General features: G+C 51.4%; 1 long non-coding RNA gene across 2 annotated transcripts; it reads right to left on the bottom strand.

The window, feature by feature from the left end:
- Nucleotides 1–13,748: 13,748 nt before the first annotated feature.
- LOC124083662 (uncharacterized) lies at nucleotides 13,749–20,304 on the bottom strand. 2 transcript variants are annotated; one of them, XR_006848860.2, is made up of 2 exons: nucleotides 19,918–20,304; nucleotides 13,749–19,473 (listed from the first exon to the last, which is right to left on the bottom strand). It is a non-coding gene; the product is annotated as an uncharacterized LOC124083662 (long non-coding RNA). The 2 variants fall into 2 exon arrangements; XR_006848861.2 differs by lacking the exon at nucleotides 19,918–20,304 and adding an exon at nucleotides 19,624–19,705.
- Nucleotides 20,305–20,375: the final 71 nt, after the last annotated feature.

The following is a 20,375-nucleotide window of genomic DNA, read 5'->3' as shown; positions in this document are numbered from 1 at the left end:
TAAAAAGAGGGCTGGGGATGTGGCTCAAGCGGTAGCGCGCTCGCCTGGCGTGCGTGCGGCCCGGGTTCGATCCTCAGCACCACATACAAACAAAGATGTTGTGTCTGCCGAAAACTAAAAAATAAATATTAAAAAATTATAAAAAAAATTTTGAGTAAAAAGAACAAAAGAAGAGGCATCACACTTCCTGACTCCAAAATACACCACAGACCTATGGCAACCCACAGAGTGCGTCACTGGGAAGGAGCAGACACGTGGACCAGCGGAACAGGATGGGGCGGCACTGCAGCCAACTGACTTCCAACACAGATGCCAAGAACACACACACAGAGGGAAGAACGGTCGCCTTCACAAACGGCATTGGGAGAGCTGGATGCCATGCAGAGGACTGGAATTAGAATTTTATCTCTGATCATATAAGGAAAAGTCAAGATGGATGAAAAATTTAAGCATAAGATAGGAAACTACTAAAATAAAGCACAGGGGAGAACTCCACCACAGTGGTCTGGGCATTCTGGATATGACCTCAAAAGTAAAATCAAACCCCACATCATGTTCCACCTCAAGAATGGGATCCTGATTAAAATAAGCTACACTCCATGCATTTACAATATGTCAGAATACACTCTACTGTCATGTGTATCTAAAAAGGACGAATTATAAAGCAAAAGCAACGAAAGCAAACATAGACAATGAGATTGATTAAAGCAAGTTTAAAATCTTCACAAATGAAGAGACACCATACAGAGTGAAAGAAAATATCTAGACACTCTATACATCTGATGAGTTAGTTACAACAATCTGTAAGAAACTCAACTCAATAGTATAAAAACGACCCTACTTGGACAAGATAGGTGTCTTGACTCTCGGTAGACAGGACACCTGAGTGGACATTACTAAGAGGACATATAAATGGCCAACAGCCATACAAGATGAGGATCAGCCTAAGAGGTCATCAGGGAAATGCAGGTCAGAGCCACATGAGATACCACCTTGCACCTGTCAGAATGGCTGTTTTCAAAGGCAAAAATGAGGAATGACCTGGAGGTGGGGAAAAGGAACCCTGCAGTGTTGACAGAACAGACATGTGTCATGCAGTGTGAGGAGCAGCCCTGTTGGCTGCAGCTGGGAGTGTGACGTAGAGCAGACTGTGGGAAACAGAAGGAAGGCTCTCCAGCAACCCGAGACTCACCCACCACATGATGAGTCCTTCCACTTCTGGGTGTGCAGCCAGAGGCCTCGAGCAGTGTGTTGGAGAGCTGTCTGCCGGCTCTTCCTTAGGGCACCCCTGTCCACAGCAGTGAGCAGACAGGATCAGCCCACCTGCCCATCAGCAACGAGTGCACAAATAGAAGAGAGCATGCGAATGCTCACTGGAGCGCCTCTCACGCTTTAGAAAGGAGGCACTGCCACAACTCGGAGCTCCTGGAGGCTCTCGTGCCAGGTGACATCAGACACAGAAAAGCAAATGCCCCATGATCTCACTTCTGTGTGGAATCTAAAAAGGGTTTGACCATGATGGCTACCAGGCCTGATCATGGGGTGGTGCAGAATCTCAGTGGGTGAATGTGCTCTCCCCTCCCCTCCCCTCCCCCCACCTCCCAGGCGTTTTGAGATGCAATCTTGCTATGCTGCCCAGGCTTGTCTCAAGCTCCTGGGCTTAGGCACGCATTACCCTGATCAAGGAAGGCGTTTGCAGATATGCTGTGCAGCGTGACAACAGCGAATAGAGCACATTGTGTATTTCAAAACTGCTCACTTTTAAATACTCTCACCACTAAAATAGCATGTGATGGCTGTCTTAATTAGCTTGATTTCATCAGCCAATTAATACATGAATATGGCAAAACATCACATTGTACCCCATAAGTATATACATCATTTGTGAATTACAAAGAAAAATTTTTTAAAAAATGGAAAACAATGTCTGAAGGAGCAACTGTGCCCAGGAACTGTACCAGGCAGGAAGCCCAGCGGAGGCAGAGCTGCTGGGGAGCCGGCGGAGGAGGTGCAGGACAGCACTGCAGGCCCACAGGTGCCCAGCTCTGCCTCTCCTCCCTGCCAGGGCCTGGCCTCCAGGTGACAGGGCCGCAGTCGGGCGGGCTGCCTGGGCCCCGGCAGCCAGCAGTCCCAGACCTGCTGACTCTGCAGTGGAGGTTGCTTCTCACACCTCACACACCCTCCACACCTAGGATCCCAGCTGGTGGGGCTTCTCTCCACAAGCTTCCCGAGCACCGAGCACCGGGGCAGAGGAGGGTTGCTGACCCCTGCACGGCCCTGACATTGCTCCCAGAACTGGCGCGTGCTCCTCTGCCCACACGCCTTCCTCCAAACACTCCCAGTCTCACCCAGTCTCCTGTGAATGAGGAAGAGCCCTCTGCCACATTTCTGAAGAGGCTGTGGCTGTGTAGCTGACCCAAGGACCACTGCAGGAGAGGGGTACCCAGCCCAGGCTCTGCTGAGGGATTTCTGGGAAGGGCTGCTCTTTCAGATACAAGTAAATTGCAGTTGCTGTTCATACCTCTCTTCCTACTTAAATGGGTCCCTGTAAGGATGTGAAGATCTGAGCCCTGGTGGCCATCTTGAAGTCATGAGGCAACAAGCTGAGGATGGGAGGAAGGCAAACGGAAAGGGCCTGAGCATCCACAATACCAGTTGGGTGAGGCCCCTCACCCAACTCTCAGCTGCACACTCCAGGGGCTTATCTGGGCGATGGAGTTACTTTTCGACTTAAGTGTGATTAGTCAGATGTTTTGTGCCTGTACCTGATGCAATCCCAGGTCTGTACATAACTAGCTACAATGTAGACTATTGGCAGCATTACAACAGAGATCTAAAATTCAGTGAACCAACCCGGAGGGTGATGAATTCCACCGGCTGGGGGAGATGTGGCACAGTGGTATGAACTTGGCATATGGAGATGTTCTGCAGAGTCCAAGTGCATGGGACAGTGTCACCTCCTTAGTCTTTGATTTGGTTATTGCACAGTGACTCAGCACAGTGTCTCTGGGCTTGGCCCAGGGCAAGGGAGACAGCTGATTAAGGTGTCTGTTGTCAACCCCTCAGAAGAGCAGAATGAGGTGCTCTCACCCCTAGAGCTGGAGGCTGTGGGACAAAGTGGGGAGGCCATGGCCTTTGGACACACGTGGGCAGAGCCTCCCTGACAACAGGACCCCACCAGGAAGGTGCCGTGGAACCGCAGGAGGAGAGAGGTGTCAACAGGCCTGCCGAGCCAGGCTTGCCTGCCTCGGGCAGAAGAGAGCCATGGCACCCGGCGTCAGGGTCCTCCCTACCAGTGTCAACCAGGCACAGATCACTGAGTTTGGATGACTGACAAGCAGCAGGCTCTGGCTCTCACCTCAGACTCACCCAGCCCTTAGCACCTGACCAGTAGGAGGACGCAGTCCCTTGAAAGAGCTTTAGAACTCCAAACGGGCCTTGTGCTGGGAACACAGAGTGCAATTAACTGGAAATTTGAGAATTCCACATTTGGCTACAGCAATTCATAGAGTTTTAAAAGGATGCCACTCCTCTCTTGTGTCCTTAATGAGGGCAGTTTTAATTAAAACACACTGAAGCCTGGCAGTTTCACCCTCTTTAATTTGATCAGTTGTGATTCTGACAGCACCGAATCACAGCTGAAGCACAGACACATCAAAATGTGCTTCAGCTCATGTGTCCGAGCACCAAGGTCCAGGGTGGCACACAACAATGAATGTCCCTCGGCTTCTAGGGTGGAAGGGAGAGAAGGAGGGCTAGACGCCATATGAGCATAACAGGTGAGTAGAGACTGAAAGAAACTCCCCTCCAGGACTCAGTGAGCAGAATATTGGGAAAAGCAGTGGGAAGTGCCAAATTCAGTAAACTGTGGGTCACACTCATTAAATGACAGAAGGAAACACACTCCCAGAACTGGAGCTCAGGATGCCAACAGGGCCTGACCCACCTCTTGCTGGATACCTACAGGAGCCATTGACCATCTTCTGAGACTGTCCCAATATCACCATACAGAGACTCAGGGACCACAGGGCACTCTCTCCTGCCTTGCTCCTCCAGGTGACCCCAGGTTGCAGCTGGTGGCAAGACTTTCCTCCTACCTGTGCCCATTCATTGTGAACTTGTTCAAGAATTCCTCCGCCAAGATCAAGAACGCTGGGGTGGGTCAAATGGTGACCTCAAAAGATATACCCCAAACCTGACCCCTGGAACTTGTGATCACTAACTTATTTGGAAAAAAAAAAAAAAAAAACGTCTTTACAGATGTAATTAATTCAAGTTTCTCAATATGAAAAAGATCTATATCTGTTTGGCCCCCAAATCTTGTGACAAGTGACCCTAAAAGAAACAGGAGAGACGTACACAGAGGACGTCATGCACAGAAGGGGGCAGAGGCTGAAGACACTGGGAAGTGGCAGGAGGGCTTTCCGCTGGAGCGCCTAGAGGGAGGGTGGCCCAGCCCACCTTGGTTTCAGCCTCCTGGTGCACAGAACCTATGAAAGCAAACTTCTGCTGCATTATGCCACTGCTCTGTGGACCTGTCACAGCAGCCGCAGGACACTGACAGGAGCCCCTTCCCCAAGCCAGGTCCTGGGGATGATGAGGTGCAGTTGGGAAGACCGCAGCCTTGTGTACTCCTGCAGCTCAGACACTCTGCCTTGGAAAGCCCTCCTCTGGGCTTCTGGAAGCAGCCAAAACTGGCCACTGAGGTGGGAGCCCTGGGGAGGCTGGCCCGGCCCCATGCACAGAACTGGCCGTCTCTTGGAGAACCTTCCGCTAAGGAGCTGGGCATGAGGATGTCCTCTCGCCAAACCAAAGGGCCCTCGATGTCAGTGAGCAGGTCATTCCAACTCCATGCTGTAGCCCTCTCCAGAGAGCGATGAATGCAAAGCTGAGCCCTGAGCCCAGCTCACAGTCACAACTCAGCCCATATTTGCTCAGCAGCCGTCTTTTCCTGGGTTACGTAACCCCCTCAAGGAACAGCCATGTGTGCCCTGGCACCTCACACCTGGAGTCATGGCCAAATACTCGAGCGGTAAGTCACTGGGCTTTGTGTTTTCAACACACATAGAAGCAGTTCTTGCAGATCAATCCTCACACTATTTTAAATGTTTCATAAAGCTCCTGGATGGTGTGTGTGTGTGTGTGTGTGTGTGTGTGTGTGTGGTGTTTAGTGAGCCACTGAGCAGGAGGCTTCAGTTTGGGTTCCCAGGAGGCCCCTTGGGTCTTGCTGCCTATTCTCTGGAGCACATGTGAGAGAGGGGGACATGGCCACTCTGGACATGGCCAGGACCTCAAGGACAAACTCACACTGGGAGAACTCTAAGCAGACCCCTTTCACCTTCTGTTTTATTTACAGCGGGCCGTTCCCTAAGTGGAGGAAACAGAGGATTAGACCATTTTCTAGAAGACTGCATAGATTCTCAAGTCGGGTCAGATGAACCATGTGCCAACAGCAGAGAGAACCTGATTAAAGTAATAAGCATTTCAAGAGTTTCCTACAAGAGGGGAGAGGGGCTGAGGCAGGAGGACGGCAAGTTCAAGGCCACCCTGGGCAACTTAGTGAACTAGAGTTCAGAATGAACTAAGAAGGGGAGGGGAGTGGCTCAGTGGAAGAGCACTCGCCTGCTGTGCTCAAGGCTCTGAGCTCAATCATAACAAATAAAAAATTAGTTCTTGGTGTCTGCTATTAGTATCTATTTCCTGTGACGTAGCTAATTCATCCAATGATGCAACTTCTGGGCCAATGCAGGGCTTGGATGACAATCTGGTGTCATGTCTGAAACCAGGGCCAAAGGGTGTGGGGAGACAGAGGAAGAAAGTGAGCACGGGACAGCCAGATGCCTGGGCCTGGCCTGGTTCCCTCGCCATCCCTGCCCAGGGGCTCTATTGCTGGTGGCCACCGTCTCTGCTCCTGAGTATTTCACTTGCTCTGTCTCCAATCCTGGGGAAGTTTGAGGTCATGAACCAAGCAATAGCAGAATGTTGGATAGATGCAACTACATTTTCTAAAACTGTCTAGATCAAAGTAAGATCGCCCCAAAACTGACCCTTTAAGGGTGTGCCTACGGCAACTACAGTAACAACTTCCTCCCACTTTCCCGTCACTCAGCAGAGAGACATTGAGGAGCACCCAGTGTGATAAAAAGGCAGTGTTCTCACTCGGTGGCCCTGTGAGCTGATCCTGAAACGCACCCCTCACCAGCAGACACCCAAGTCGTCTTGGGAGAGGAAACCAGGCTGCTCATTTGGGAATAAACACCAGGGTAGAACAAATCACAGCAACTCAGAAAAGCTGAAATGAAGAAATAAAGCCCTACCTCATGCAAATTTTGCCAATTATATTTTAGACCACTGCTTCAGCAAAAATCTGTGAAGAATTTTGAAGTTTGAATTTGACTTTTAAAATACTGCCCACCTTTAAAATGGATATGAAGAAAAGAAAAACAACCGGCTTTTAAATAATGTGCAGGCAACTGTCCACTCAAACCTCCTCCCTGGTTCGTCCCTCAGCACAGACTCTTGACGCACTGGCTGCAGCTGCTGTGCTGGCTTTAGGGGTGCACAGAGGCGGGGACAGGAGGTTCCCTGCCACCTACCACCCTCTGTGGTCCAGGTCCTGGGACTCCCTTCATGACAGACACACTGTCCATGCTCTGGATTCTCCAGGCCGAGCAGCACAGGGTGGGCACTGGTTTCTGGGACTATGGCCCTCTCTGTTGGACAGCGGCTCTCAGTCTACTTTCCAGATACCAGGCTCACCTTGGTGGCCTGAGACTATCTCAGTGGCTCTCTCTCCCCCACATAGTCCTACGCAGGGTCTCTGAAGTCACTTCTCCCATGGGGCACACCAAGCAGGAGTGTCTGTGGGTCCCTCAATTATACCCACAGCCAATTGCCCCTTTATAACAGGTTCAGCTGGGACCTCCCTGGGACTGGCCCAGGGGGCCAATGACAGTGTCAGACATCTTCTGTCCTCAAATTCATCCTGCCTCAAAAGTGCACCCTACCAGTTCCATTTTTTCCTGGAAGAAGTGGCTTTCCAGAAAGTTTATCTGTGTCCCCCGCATCCTTCACATGCCTCCAGTTTGCCCAGTGGGTGTGACAGGCAATGCAGCAGGGCAACAGCCCAGCAGGCGACTTGGCGAGGGTTCCATGTCATAGGGGTGACAAGGCTTCCATCTCATGAGGGAGTGGTTCCCACACCAGGCATTAGCACCCCAGAGGCTCTCCCTCCACACTGCAGCTGCCCTCTGTGACAGTCATGTGGGAGACAGGGATGGTGCCCGGCCAGAAGCCTCACCAGACAGATGGAGAAAGCCCAATGCAGACGCACAGGACGCACATTCAGGGCTCCGCACCACCAGGTGCAGTGACGGCTCCCTGGAAACCCTTTCCATGCCTTTAGTAGGAGCTGAGCACACAAACCCTAGCACCCACGCTCCACCTTCCTGAGCGAGATCTTAAGACAAGGTGAGGATTTGTGTGCTGCCATGAAAAGTAAGCAAGAGGCTGGAAAGGGGAAAATGAGTTGCAGGTGATGGCAAAGTGATCTGGAATTGTTGATGCCAACACACACACAAACCTGCATACACAGGTGCACACATATCTACGTGCACACGTGTGTGATCTGGGAATGGACATCCCAGCCATGGTGATGCGCAGAGAGGGAACAGGAACAGGTAACAGGGAGCCTTGTGCACTTTATTGTTGTAACAAATACCTGACACTTTATAACGAAAAGAGGCTTATTCAGGTCATGATTCAATGGCTGGTGAGGCCTCCTGGATGAGTCACAGTAGGTGATGAAGGGGGAAAGAGGACCCCAAGTGGGTGGGTACAGGGAACCTGGGGAGGTTCAGCCAGGTCCCAGGCAAGCCTGTCACAACCAGCCAGTGTTGTCCCCTCTCAAGACCCCGTCACCTCCCCATCTCTTACAGTTTACAGGCCCAGACAGTGCAGTGATGTAAGCCCCAAGGAAGAATTTACAGGAAGTCAAGAGCAAGCAAACTCTGGACCGCACAAACGCATGTGCCAGGTGCACAGTGCTGTGGTGCACTGCGGGAGAGTTGGGAGGACGGGCTTGTCCCTGTGTGATCCTGGTCATCGCCCTGCGCAGGAGCGTTTCCACGGTATTCAGCTATGCAAAAGCACGTCCCTTCTGGGGGGTGAAACCCTCCTCCCAGAAGAGCATGAGGTGGGTCCTGGAGCTCCATTCACACAACCTCTTCTGTAGCCCAGTTACCCAGGGACACCCAAAGTTAGGTGCAAGTGGCTCAGACCTGGCCTCAGATGAGGTGAGGCTTAAACAACCGACTGCCACAGAAGTGTGGCATCACTGCTCCCTTCCCCCCCTGCATCACAAAGCCCCTCAGCTCCTGGAGGCACAGCAGGGTGGAGAGGCCCTTGATGAAGCTGCTGCACTCTTGTTGCCCTTGCTGCATGGCAGACACAATCAGTGACGTGTTCGGCACCTACTGTGCATGTGTAGGGTGAGCAGGGGACTGGAGAGGAGTGCGGCTCCTTCCTGTGAGGCTGATGGGCTCCCACAGCACCTGTCAGGAGTTTTGCGGAGTAACTTGGGATGGCTCCTCTGTCTGCAAGCACTGCACTTGGTCCCTTGTGGTGAAACTGTTAGCTCAGGTCTTGTGTCACAAGCTAGATGCAAAAAGAAGTCTTGTAAGAAAGGACGTAGCAACAGAGATCATAATGGGAGTTATTTCTGCCTGACAGCACTCTTCTCCCCACGGTTTCTGTCATTCCAGATTTATATTTAAAAATTTACACTTCATAAAAATCATCCAAATGTTACAAAATTTTTGCAATAAAGGATGTGGCTGAGGCTCTACCAACCTATGGAAAATCCACTTGTTCTGACCTTGGAAGTGTCATTTCATCCACTGTATTTCACAAACAATAAAAGTTTCTGCATAACAATCAGTTGAAGATAATAAAATCTAATCCTAACAGTGAATATGATTTTTTCAAATTCACATTTAAGCACGAAATCCTTTGTTCAAACAAAATCTTATCTGTATGCAATACATAAGGTGAGAAAAGTGGAGCTGAGGAAGGGTCCGCATTGTCCTCTGTCCACCAGGTAAGCCGACATGCACAGCCTTCCCAGAGCCCCCAGCATGGAGTCTGTCTTATGTCATGGAGCACCTACTGCCTCTTGTACCATGGGGTGAGCTGGTGCCAGGAGAGGGGGCGGGGGGGTTCAGTCAGGCTGGAAGCTGAGTCTGATGCCCAGCCTGGGACTTGCTGGTCACTCCTTGAGCTGTGCACTCAGGGGAGATGCAGACATTGTGCATGGACACTGCATTATGCCTGGCTTCAGTCCACAGCTCCCACGTGAACCAGCTTCCTGCTAGACCACTGGTATGGACTTTGGCGCCTACCTTCTAGTCACCCTTCTCCATGCCTCATTGTCCAGGAAACGGGGTCCATGCTCAGTACTCTGCCCTGAAGTCCACCACTGCTGGTCCTCAGGGGCCTTCCTGCATCCTTGGGTCAACTATTCTGCAGCCTTGCCAAAGCTCTCCCAGGTTCCCAGGGCTTGCCCAAGGCTGTGACAGCCTCTTCACTCAGGTTCTCTGTCCATCAGACCCAAGTCACCCTTCAAAGCCAGGGCCAGTGTCCCTGCACTCTCTCCTCACTGACAGCACTCATCACTGCCCCCTTGGATGCAGCCTCAATTGGGAGAATCTCGTCCGGTGATAGCACTGACAGCAGGTGTGTGGACAGGGAGAATTTAGAAGGAAGAATTTTAAGCTGGTGTTGTTAAGGGATGAATCATGGTCCTCTGGAATCCACCGGTGGAAGTCCTAACCTAGTAGCTGAGAGGCTAATCTGGGAACTGGCTTGTCACAAGTGGTATCAGTTACGACGATGTCATCCTGGAACAGGGTGGCGCTGATCAAGTGTGGCCAGTGTTCTTATAAGAGTAGATGCCGGCACAGAGCACACAGGGGGAACATCACCTGCAGATGTGGGCAGGGCTCGGTGGTGAGTATAAGCCAAGGGACATAAGCCACCAGCAAACACCGAGAACCTAGGCAGAGAGGCCTGGGGTAGAGCCTCCTTCAGAGCCCACAAAAGAGCCAGTCCAGCTGATGCTGCCCGCCTCCGGCCTCCAGACTGTGAGACAATGGCTCCCTGGGGCACCTCGTTTGACAGCCCTCACTAGCCACACAGCGTAAAGAGGACTCTGCCAGCTGAGGAAAGGACTGGGAGCACCGAGTGTCCAGAAGACCAATGCAGGCAGCAGTGCTCTGCGGCGGCTGCCCTAGGCCAAGACAGAAAAGAAAGGGGCCTCAGTGCTGAGACGCAGAGGAGCCCAAAGACTGGAGTCTTGGCTTCTGAGGCAGCCACACTGCTGCACTGGGCAGGCCTCTCTGAGGGAGCGGACATGCTGACTCCCCCACGCTGGGAACCCAGGATCGGGACCTGTGGCTGCTGCCCGGTAAAAGCTGTGGCCTGCTGAACCTGAGCAGGGCAGGCCGTGACCCCGGGGAGCTGAGCTGCTTCCTCCTCTGTGAGAAGGGGGCAGCTTAGAGCCAAGCATCACACAGGGGAGTGAGGTGGGATGATCTGAAGCTGAGGCAAGAGCCCATGGCTGGCATCGGTCCTGGCACTTACTTCTGCCTTGAAGAATAACCGCGTTTCTGTACGTATTGCACTTAACTGTCTAATTTAGACACTTACTTAGACAACTGTTTAATGTACCTTAGCTTCCCCCTCCGCGAAATGTACTGTCCATTGCTTACAGTGATTCTCACCAAAGGCTTAAGAGAATAAAAATACATGAGACGGAGGGAGGGAGGGAGGGAGGGAGGAAGACTGCCAGGAGCTGGCAGCAGCTATGTGACTATCTGGTCACAGTGGCAGGAGCAGCTGGCCCTGCAAGAGCAGAGAGCTGGGGCTCTTGGGGGTTTTGGAGGAGAGGGCTACATCAGGAGATCAGCAAGCCCCTCTGCCCTGGCCCAGCACGCAGATTGTTGAAGCAGGTGCCAAGGTCCTAATCCTGGATTTATTGCACACTTGCTGAGCGACCTTGGACAAACCACTTAACTCAACCCTAGAGATAATGTCACAAAGTCTTCAGCTTGTAAAATGACTGCTGATCCTCCACCACCCCCCCATCACTGTAGTGGTGACGCCTTTGCTGGCACTGACGCACAGCTGCTGGTGAAAGACAAGAGGAGACTCCAGCTTTCTCTTTTCATGGCACTTCTTTTCACCAGGCCAAGCCTAGTGCACATGCAGTGAGCCTGGGCACCGGGTGAATCCTCATGATAGCCATCACCACAGCAGGTTCCTCCTTTGCAAATCTTAGGAAAGGACTTAATTGGTAGCTTACGGATTGTCTTGCCAGATATATATCATGATGTTGCAATTGGCACATCTACTATAAGCAACAGGGTCTACACATCAGCTTTTGTGGTCTACAAATCCATCCTTCCTCCTGGGACAAGTTGGGAGTCAACAAGGAAGAGGCTGACCTTGCTTGATTTGAGGATGGTATTCATTTCCCCAAATGTGCTTCCTTCAAATCTAGAGGGTCTGCAAACCATATGAACTCAAATGTTTTTATAGTCGAACAGAGCATTAACAGGGTGGGAAATTTAGCCTTTGACAATAATCATTGTTAAAATGGTTTAATGTGCAGAACATAATCCTACCAAACAGCATATAGTCTTGTTTTTGTAACACAGAAGAGGACAAACTACAGAGCTTTTTCCTAGACCTTTCCCTCAAAGCTAAAGATACACTGCAGTGTCAAAAGTGACTTAGGTCTCACTGGGAACTCCTGTGTTGCCTTGGCTAAGAGCACAGGTGGGCATGGGTGGTGTCATGGTCTGCGTTAGGCCCCCCAGGAACTCATGTGCTGAGGTTCTCCCCAGCCTTTAGTACCTCAAAATGGGACAGAATCTTGAGATAAGGCCTTCAAGTAGGTGAATAAATTAGAATCAGGCTTTTAATATGTGCATCACCCTGGCTGGCATCCCCATAAGAGAAGGAGTTTCAGACAAACAGATGCCAGGGATGTCCTTGCGTGGAGGAAAGACCCCTGTGAGGATGGAGTGAGAAGGTGGCTGCCTTCAAGCCAAGCACCGGTCCCCGGGAGGAGCCAGCCCACCTGACACTTTGGTTTTGGACTTTGAGCCTCCAGGACTGTGAGACTATAAGTTGCTGTTGAAGCCACCAGTGTGTGGTGCCCTGTTATGGTGGTTCTAGTGACCCGATACCTCAGCAGAGTTCTGAAGCCTCCTCCAGACCCGCTTCCGCCATCAGCAGCAGCTGGGGAGAAGCAGCCTTTGACAGATGCATGTAAACCCCCCCCCCCCAAAAGAAAAGGGCCACTGGAAAGGAAGTCCTTCCACCAAACCATCCAGAGTGTGGTCTTCTTAAGGAGGGTGGGTCGAGGCACTGGTGGCCCCTTATTAAAATGTAAGTGCTCCCAGTGCCGGAGATTAGCTTCACCCATCTCTGTCAATTAACAAAAATCCTAGATCAAATTAAAAGCTCTGATTTGCCTGCTGTTTCCTCAGTTATTCCCAGGAGGGTAGACCCTGGACCCCTGGATTTCCAATAAAGAGTGCAGAAAGCCCCACCATCTGCAGCAAGTGGCACTGAAGATATCTCTGTAACCTGTAGTCAGAAGGAGGACACTGAGATGGCCCTGAAATCCAGGTGCTTGGGAGGATACCTGGGGCCAGACAGGCAGGACAAGGAAGGGGTTCTTCCCACCTGCAAACTTGGCGTAGACTGGCTTCCTGCTTGGTTGCCCATGTCATGTTCTGTGGACCACCCAGCCCTTGAGTGTGCCTGACGGAAGAAAATGTGCCCTCCTCTTCCCCCTCCTCCCATGCTCTTCCCACACTCCACACACATGGACACATGTGCACACATACACAGTCTTCCAGAGTTGTATGAGGCTAGGGATCACGAGAACGGAAGTCTTCAAGCACTTCATCAGGCACTGGAAAGGAGAGACAGAGCTGATGGTACCCCAGCCAGTAACACTCCACCATGCAGCAGCCCTGGATGGCCAGGGTGACAGCTCCCTGAGGCAAGTCAGAGCAAGAACAGGTCAAGGACACTTGCTGCAGGGAATATATTGCTTTCTCTTTAGTCCCATTCATATAACACATTTTTTTTTCTTGTAACAATAGTGTTGGAAAATGCTTGGAGACCCTAGATGTCTTCAAACCTTCCAGAAACTTTTCCCTGAAATTCCAAAATATGTGCTAACCTTTGAGACATTCATCTGCTGGACATTTTTGTTGAGCTGATGTCCCCAGTGTCTGATGAATAGATAGTAACCTAAAGACCCAGGAGGTTGAGAGCATTCATCCCTTAGAAACCTGGAATGCATTAAACTTTCTACTCAGTATGTATCCTGTGAGCATATTTTTGTTGATAGATTTTTAAAGGGGTTTCTAGTAGGTAGACTTTTATCTTTAATATTATAAATGGTTGGAGGGCTGATATGAAGTCATGGGAGATAGAACACTGGTCTAAATTTCAAACATTTTTGGAAGCTTCAAACACAAATATGCCATTTAGAGTTTTCCCATTCTCCCATCCCACACATATCATTTCCTTTGAGGGTTTTACTAGGAAATCATCTTTGGATTTGCTCAGATCTGAGAAATGTATTATCAATCCTAAGCTATTATCTCACATCCTCTCTGGTTGTTACTGTCAGTTGTTATTTGGAAGAATATGTGAAGTAAATTCATAAATAAGCTTTAAAAATGTATTCATGTAAATCTGTTTCTTTGGAAGAAATATACTTCTGTGACCATAATTGAATGTGATTGAGTTTATAATTTAACCAGTCTTGATTGTTGGAGCATCAATTTCAAAATGCACAGCTATGCTATAAATCACAGATTGTAAAAAGGAACCAAAAATTAATAATTCTTTTCAACTGTGGTATTTTTCTATAGGCTCATTCCTACTTTGTTGGACATAATATTTGTAATATTTAACATTTACATGATAAGTGCCCATGCCTGCAAACCAATGAATAAAATGGCAACGGAAATTACAGTGAAATTCAGTCATGTTGATTTGAGATGTTCTTATTTCCTCTTTTCAGTGAGACCTGGGCCCCCTATATGCATTTCCCGGCTGAGTCTCCCTCACACAGGGATGGAGAAAGAAATGAAGTCGTCTGCTTCTGCAGCAGCTGGCCAGGACAGTGGGAAACAGGATGGGAGCTCCAGTCAGGATCACTCTCCCTCAGCCAGGTCCCTATGATTAGGTGCAACAGCTGCTGGCATTACCTAGGGACAACTCGGGAGCCTCCTGGGAAGGATGGCATGTTCAGGCACAGTTTTCACTTGCTTTTGGAAACAAGAGAATGTGGAGTTGTTCCAAACTTTAGGAGTTAAAGGTTAAGGTCAACTTTTGGGTCAGTAAAATTTGATATGCATCAGACGGACTTCCAGAAACCAGTGTGGATACCCCAGGCATAAATACTAATCATAAGTCCTCTAACAGACAGCAGTCTTATCTTGCTCTAGAAGGAAAAAAAGAAAAAAAAACACTGAAAGCAACATTAGTTAAGTTTTTAAAATAAACTGAACTTACAAGACAAAAAAAAAAAAAAAGTCAGAGGACACTACTTTGCAAAGGGAAAGAAGAGAACCTCTGTGTGGCTGGAATGGTGTCACCACCCCCAGCCCACTCCTGACATCTTCCCCTGACCATGGTTTTGGTCTGAGCAGTGCAGTGATATTGCCTATCCAGAGAGTTAAGATATCAATTTTAGACATGCCTGCTTTTAAACTGGAACATCCTTATAACAGAAGTTCTTATCAGAGGTCTGCCTGGTACTTGGCAAACAAGACCTTCTACCTTTTAAACAAATAATTCATTAGGTAATTAAATTCAAGTGAGATTACTCTAATTAAATATACACTGCTGTTGAATCATAATTTCTATGTGGCCTAGTTAAAGATGAGCAATCTCTTATTCCCAACAAAAAAGAAAGCTTTAAGAGAATTCCCCAGTGGCTGGAAGAAAAGATTTACACGCACTCCACAGAGGTCGTTTCAAGAAGGAAGAGACTGCACAACAAGGGTGGGGCTGCGTCGCAAGCCTAGAAAAGTCGGAGTACGCTCATCTTTGCTCTGGTTAATGTGACTGGAAGCAGGCAGGAAGTCACAGGGATCTTCGGTAGCTCTAGGTCACCCGCCAGTGAATATCACCACACCAAGCTCCCGGGGCTGCATGCCCTAACAGGAATGGGGGCCCAGGACCAGCGCTGACCCTGGGACAGCCAGGGTTTAAGGAGAACGAAAAGTCACCTGGTCCCCAACTCGCTCTGCCCGACTTCCTCCAATGGCATTAGAAGCAGCATCCGCTATGGCGCTCCTGGGCGCAGAAGTCCCCGCTGGCTTTGATCTGCGGCTCTGGCTGCCGGGAGCTGCCAGTCGGCGTGGCAGCTCGCTTTCATTTGTCAGACACGCGTTTGCCAGTGTACGGAACAGGCAGCGACACCTGTACTGCAGGAATTTACATGGCCTTGCTCCGGGATGGCATTGATTTGGGACGGGTGAAATACAAACACAAACTAATTAAAAACTGCATAATGGAGCCCTACAGGAACACAGCAGAAAAACAAATAAATACAAGTGCAGCTGGCGCGGCGATTGTGCCTCTGCCCCCGAGCAGCCGTCTGGTGACATCAAATTATAAACCCTGAAAGCCCTCACACCGTCGCTGTTGATCATATTGGAGGCATAATGGAGATGATCTGGTTAATTACCAGGAGATTTATAAAATATTTACGTGTGTGCACACGCATGTAATTCACTTTCTCCGATGCTCGGGGACCGCGACATCATGGCACTCAAGGCCGGCCTCTGTGGGCCATTCCTCTGCCCTTTCTCCGTGGGAAACTCGGCCCGGCTCCGGAGGCTTCCGTCTGGCAGCGCTGGCCCGCAGCTTTCCCGGTCGCCCCACTCCAGCCAGGTCGCTCTGCGCCGCTCCGACCAGGATGCGGGCGGTGTACAGCGGCCCTCGATCTCTGCCCTCCGAAGCTCCCTGGCGCTTCCTTCCAGGATCTCCCTGGAGTCACCCGCCGCCACTCTAATCGCCAGCCTGATTGGGCTCCTTCAGCGGTGCAGGATCGGCGGCCGCCGGTCCGGCAGCCCCGCACTCTCAGGACGCACTCAGCCTGGGACTTTGGTCTGGGGTCACCAGGGGAGTCCCCGGACCTGAGAGGTCCCAGCTTGGCGCAGCAGGAGCACGCAGGCCCGGCACCCAGGGGTGGGGCCTGGGGGACCGTGGGTTGCTGCTGCAGACACCACACCATATGGGGAACTGGGGTCCACCTGTGAGGGGGTTCCAGCAGAGGGTCTCAGCCTCTTTCCCTGAACTGTCTAATGCTCCCCTCGCTGTCACCCAGTGAAAGGCATCCAAGAGTCTGCAGAGTCCTAAACAGTGTTTACTTTGACTCTTAAATCAGGGCGCACTCTTTGAGGGCCTGATTGAGGTCCATGTGATACATCCCGGGTCAGGCCACCCAACCCCAACACTTAGCCACTGCACCGCTCAGGAGCCCCGCCATCCCTAGAGCAAAGAATGGCCATTTTGAAAGGCCGGAGGCCAGGGCAGAGGCTCCTCTGCGCATCTCCCTGACTGGTCTGCGCTGCCAGGTACTGGCGCCAGAGGCCATTTCCAAAGACTGCTCCAGAGGGAATCCATCCTCTCATGGACCTCCCCTTCTGTGCCAGAGACTCTGGGAAGGCAGAGCCTCAAAAGCAATGGAAAATTATTCCTTAAGCAATGAAGTTGTAATGAGGACGCCCTTGGGTTTGTCTAATCTCGTCCTAAGTAAAAAGCTCCATGCAACAGTGCTGAAGGGTTGGGAAGAGGAAAAGGAGACCTGATCTTCCAAGCAGGGATAGCAGTTTCCTCTCACTTGGAAAACGGCACAAAACAAACAAGTAAACCTCTCATTAAGTTTTAAAAACATTAAAAATCAACTTGGCTCAAAGGTGCATTGTTAGCCAACTGCCCCCAACCACTTTACCTCCCCCACTCCACGGGGAGGCCTGTTCTAGGCCCTCTGGTGCCAAGTCCTAAGAGAATGCTCTGCATAAACACCCAAAGTCCCATGCTAGCCCTGGGCAGGGGTGCACCCAGGGTCCTGACTTCCCTGTTTGGGAGTCAGGACTTTGCAGAGCTTCACACTGTGTCGCAAGGCACACAGACTCCCAGACCTGGCCCTGGAGGTCAACCGGCAGAGCTGGGATCCCACCGCAGCGACCCCTAGGTCTGTCTGACTGAAGGTTTTGGCTCTGCTTGTGGCAGGTTAGAGATGCAGCAGCTACAGAACAGGTCTTCTCTAGCCAGGAGCAGCCTCCTATGAGGGTCCCTGCCTGAGTCACCCTTCAGGAGCTAGGGACAGCATCTGAGGGTCACGAAACTGATCTCCCTATTTCCAATCCAGCACAGCACTGCTGATACTGGTTTTCAACACTTGCCCCACACAATAGCCCCCAAATCCTCCCACCTGCTGCACGGGCTGGAAGCACCAGCAGATCCTGGCTTCCCTCTTCTCTGCTCCTCCTTCCCTGTTCTCTCTCCCAGAGAGACTGAACTGGCTGACTTCCTTGGGGGAAGATCTGAACCCCTTTTAAAGGTATTCAAGTTAGGCCAATGGCTACCAGACACTGTGTTCTCCTAGTTTGGACACCAGAGGCCACCAAGCTCTGGGGCTTGGTACACTATTCCATGCTATGGTGTGTGTGTGTGTGTGTGTGTGTGTGTGTGTGTGTGTTTGGGGGGGGGTGTCCTGAGCCTGCTGAGCCAGGAGGTTTTTCTGCTCATCTCCCAGCCCCCTCTCCAATTAGAGAATTTGAAGGCAATTTTCTTTCCCTTTATTTCCCTATTTCTCTCTCTGTGGCTAGTTGCAAAGAGAAATAAGAGAGCCCACAAGGTTCTGCTGGCACCTCCTGGAAATGGATTGAAGCTCAGAGGTCTGGGGTGCAGCCCATCTCTGATTCTTGGGCAGAAAATGGTCCACAATCAACACTTCAGCACCTTTCTCAGGAAATCCCTGGGTGCAAATCTGCAGACCTTGCCAAGTAGTGCTAGATGGTGTTCCCAGGGAACATTTCAAGCAGGGCCCAGCCAAGGTCTCCCACTTACCTTGCTGATGTCTTCAAGAGTTTACCTGCTTTGGATGCCCAATGTAGATGATATACCCATAGCATAGAATGGTGGCTCTGTCAGACTGGTTGAGGGTCAGGACAAAGCCCCTACTGCTCCTTTCCAGTTCCCTCCCTTGAAGGTTATAATGGTTAGAAGTGTGGCAACCTGAGACCAGCAACCAGGGTGGGAAGCTGTGATGAGCAGGTAGGAAGAAGGTAATCAATCCATGCAGTCAAATCCTAGCACTGGGAAGTGTTTCTGGACTTACATTCCACCTCATTCTCCAGGAGGGCTTATCTCACCTGTATTTAACTGTGGCCTTGAAATGTGACACTGAGGCTTTGCTAAACCAGAACAGTGGTATAGCTGGCCCATTTCTCACAGAATGATTCATCTGTATCCTTCGGATTTGCTTTGGGTATGGGAATGGGGAATGGGAATAAGAGATCTAGCTCTGAGTTGGAAGTGAGGGGATGGACTGGTGATTAGGAGGAACCTGCAGTTAAGGACTTCCCAGAGCTGCAGAACCCAGTGCCAACTGCTGGCCACCCAGAATCCGGTGCTAGAGGTAGGCCTGGAGGTGTCTGAAGTGTGTAGGGACAGGTTGTGTGTGGGAGGGTGGGGTGGGGGGAGCTGAACAGGAAGACCTAACTCAGAGCAGAAAAATTATGCCTGATTTTGGAGCGGGTAATTAGTAATTACTATTATGGGCCTTATTGTGTCTAATTATAGGCGGTAGCTTAGTGTTCTCAGGTCCGGGAAATGGAGCCTTCCTGAGGCTGTAGAATTCCCAGGGGCCTGGAGGCACTGCACATCTCATAAGTCTCCAGGGGGAGGAGGAGCTGGGGGTCGGACCTGAGTACGGGGTCCTGGGGCTCTGCTAACCAACAATACATAGAGGATGGGCGGGGTCTTGGGGCTAGATTCATCCGGCAGCCCCCAGCTGCCTAAGCCTAGGCCCAGTCCCCAGTAACAAGTGAAACTCCGTGCGGGATCCAGCATGCAGCAACCTGGGGGTGGGGGCGGGAGTGCACTCCGAATCTTGCCGCCTTGCAGAGAGTGGAGCGCAAAGTGGCCCCAGGAACAGGATTTGGTACCTGGACACTCTTGGTCCCGCGGCACTTGGACCAAAGCCATCGAGAATAGCTCGAAAGTGACCTGCCCGAGGGGCCTTCCATGGCACGCGGAGGCGAGGAGGACCCTGCATTCAGCTTCTAGCGGTGCAGCCAGGCCAGGAGACCCACAGCCACTCCCAAGCTTGCTGCGGCCGGCTGGGTCGGCTTGTCTCTTCCAGCGAGTCTGAGAATAGAAAGGGAAGGCGGAGAGAAAAGGAAGATGTGGGTCCAGGGGCCAGGGGACTGCCCTGTCTCCGGGCTGGCAGCGGTGCCACCTCGGGTCCGCGCGCTCCTCACAAGTTTACTTCCTGCCTCTCACACCTAGGAAACAAACCTGGGCGTCCAGTGCGCGCTGGCTTCCCAGGACAGGAGAGAGATGGGGGATGCTTCCTTCTGACTGCAGTGGTGCTTTCTTGGTGAAGAAAAGGCCCCTCCCCTCCTCTCCTTACCCCTCCCCTCCTCCCTGCAGAACCTAGCGCTGCGGACTGCATCTTTCCCCTAAGCAGGGACTTCTCAGCTGGATTACTCCTTCTCAAAGTTTTCACATTTGGAAAAGCCCGCAGAGCTTGGCCACTCCCTCTTTTCCAAGTACAACGAGATTAAATATTGATCGATGATCCGCTACTACCTAGTACGGCCACTGGGACGCCGCGTCTTGCATGGAGGTGTCTCGTCACGCGGGTTTACTGGCGCACGGAGGACTCCCGGGTGCACTTCTACCAAAGATGTCCCGGGGAGGAAAGGCAGCTCCAGTCTCTGAGAGAGGCCGCTGGAGGTTGGCTGTCACCCTCGACCGGGCTGAGCACTGCGGGCCTCTGCCCCGCCTCCCTAACGGTAGAAAAGCAGTTGCTGAGTTGTTTTTGTTAAAAAAAGGGACACACCTCAGCTGCAAAACTGGGTGTCAGACAGCTGTAAACCCATGTCGACAGGTTGTCAGACAGCCTCGGGAGCTGGTCCGGAAGGAGCCTGCAGCCTCCGGACCCGGACCCAGTGGCCCAGCCGCGCGCGCCCACCGCAGGAGGAGGTGGCCCGGCCGGCGCGGGGCACCACGTGCTCGCCGGGAGGGGCGGGAGCGGACGGTGAGGG

Source organism: Marmota monax, unplaced genomic scaffold, assembly GCF_021218885.2.
Source record: "Marmota monax isolate L192 unplaced genomic scaffold, Marmota_monax_Labrador192_F-V1.1 WCK01_AAM20220418_F8-fsc00082, whole genome shotgun sequence".
NCBI classification, from domain to species: Eukaryota; Metazoa; Chordata; class Mammalia; order Rodentia; family Sciuridae; genus Marmota; species Marmota monax.
Note: the sequence above shows the minus strand (reverse complement) of the source record. Positions and strands in the feature narration are given on the sequence as shown.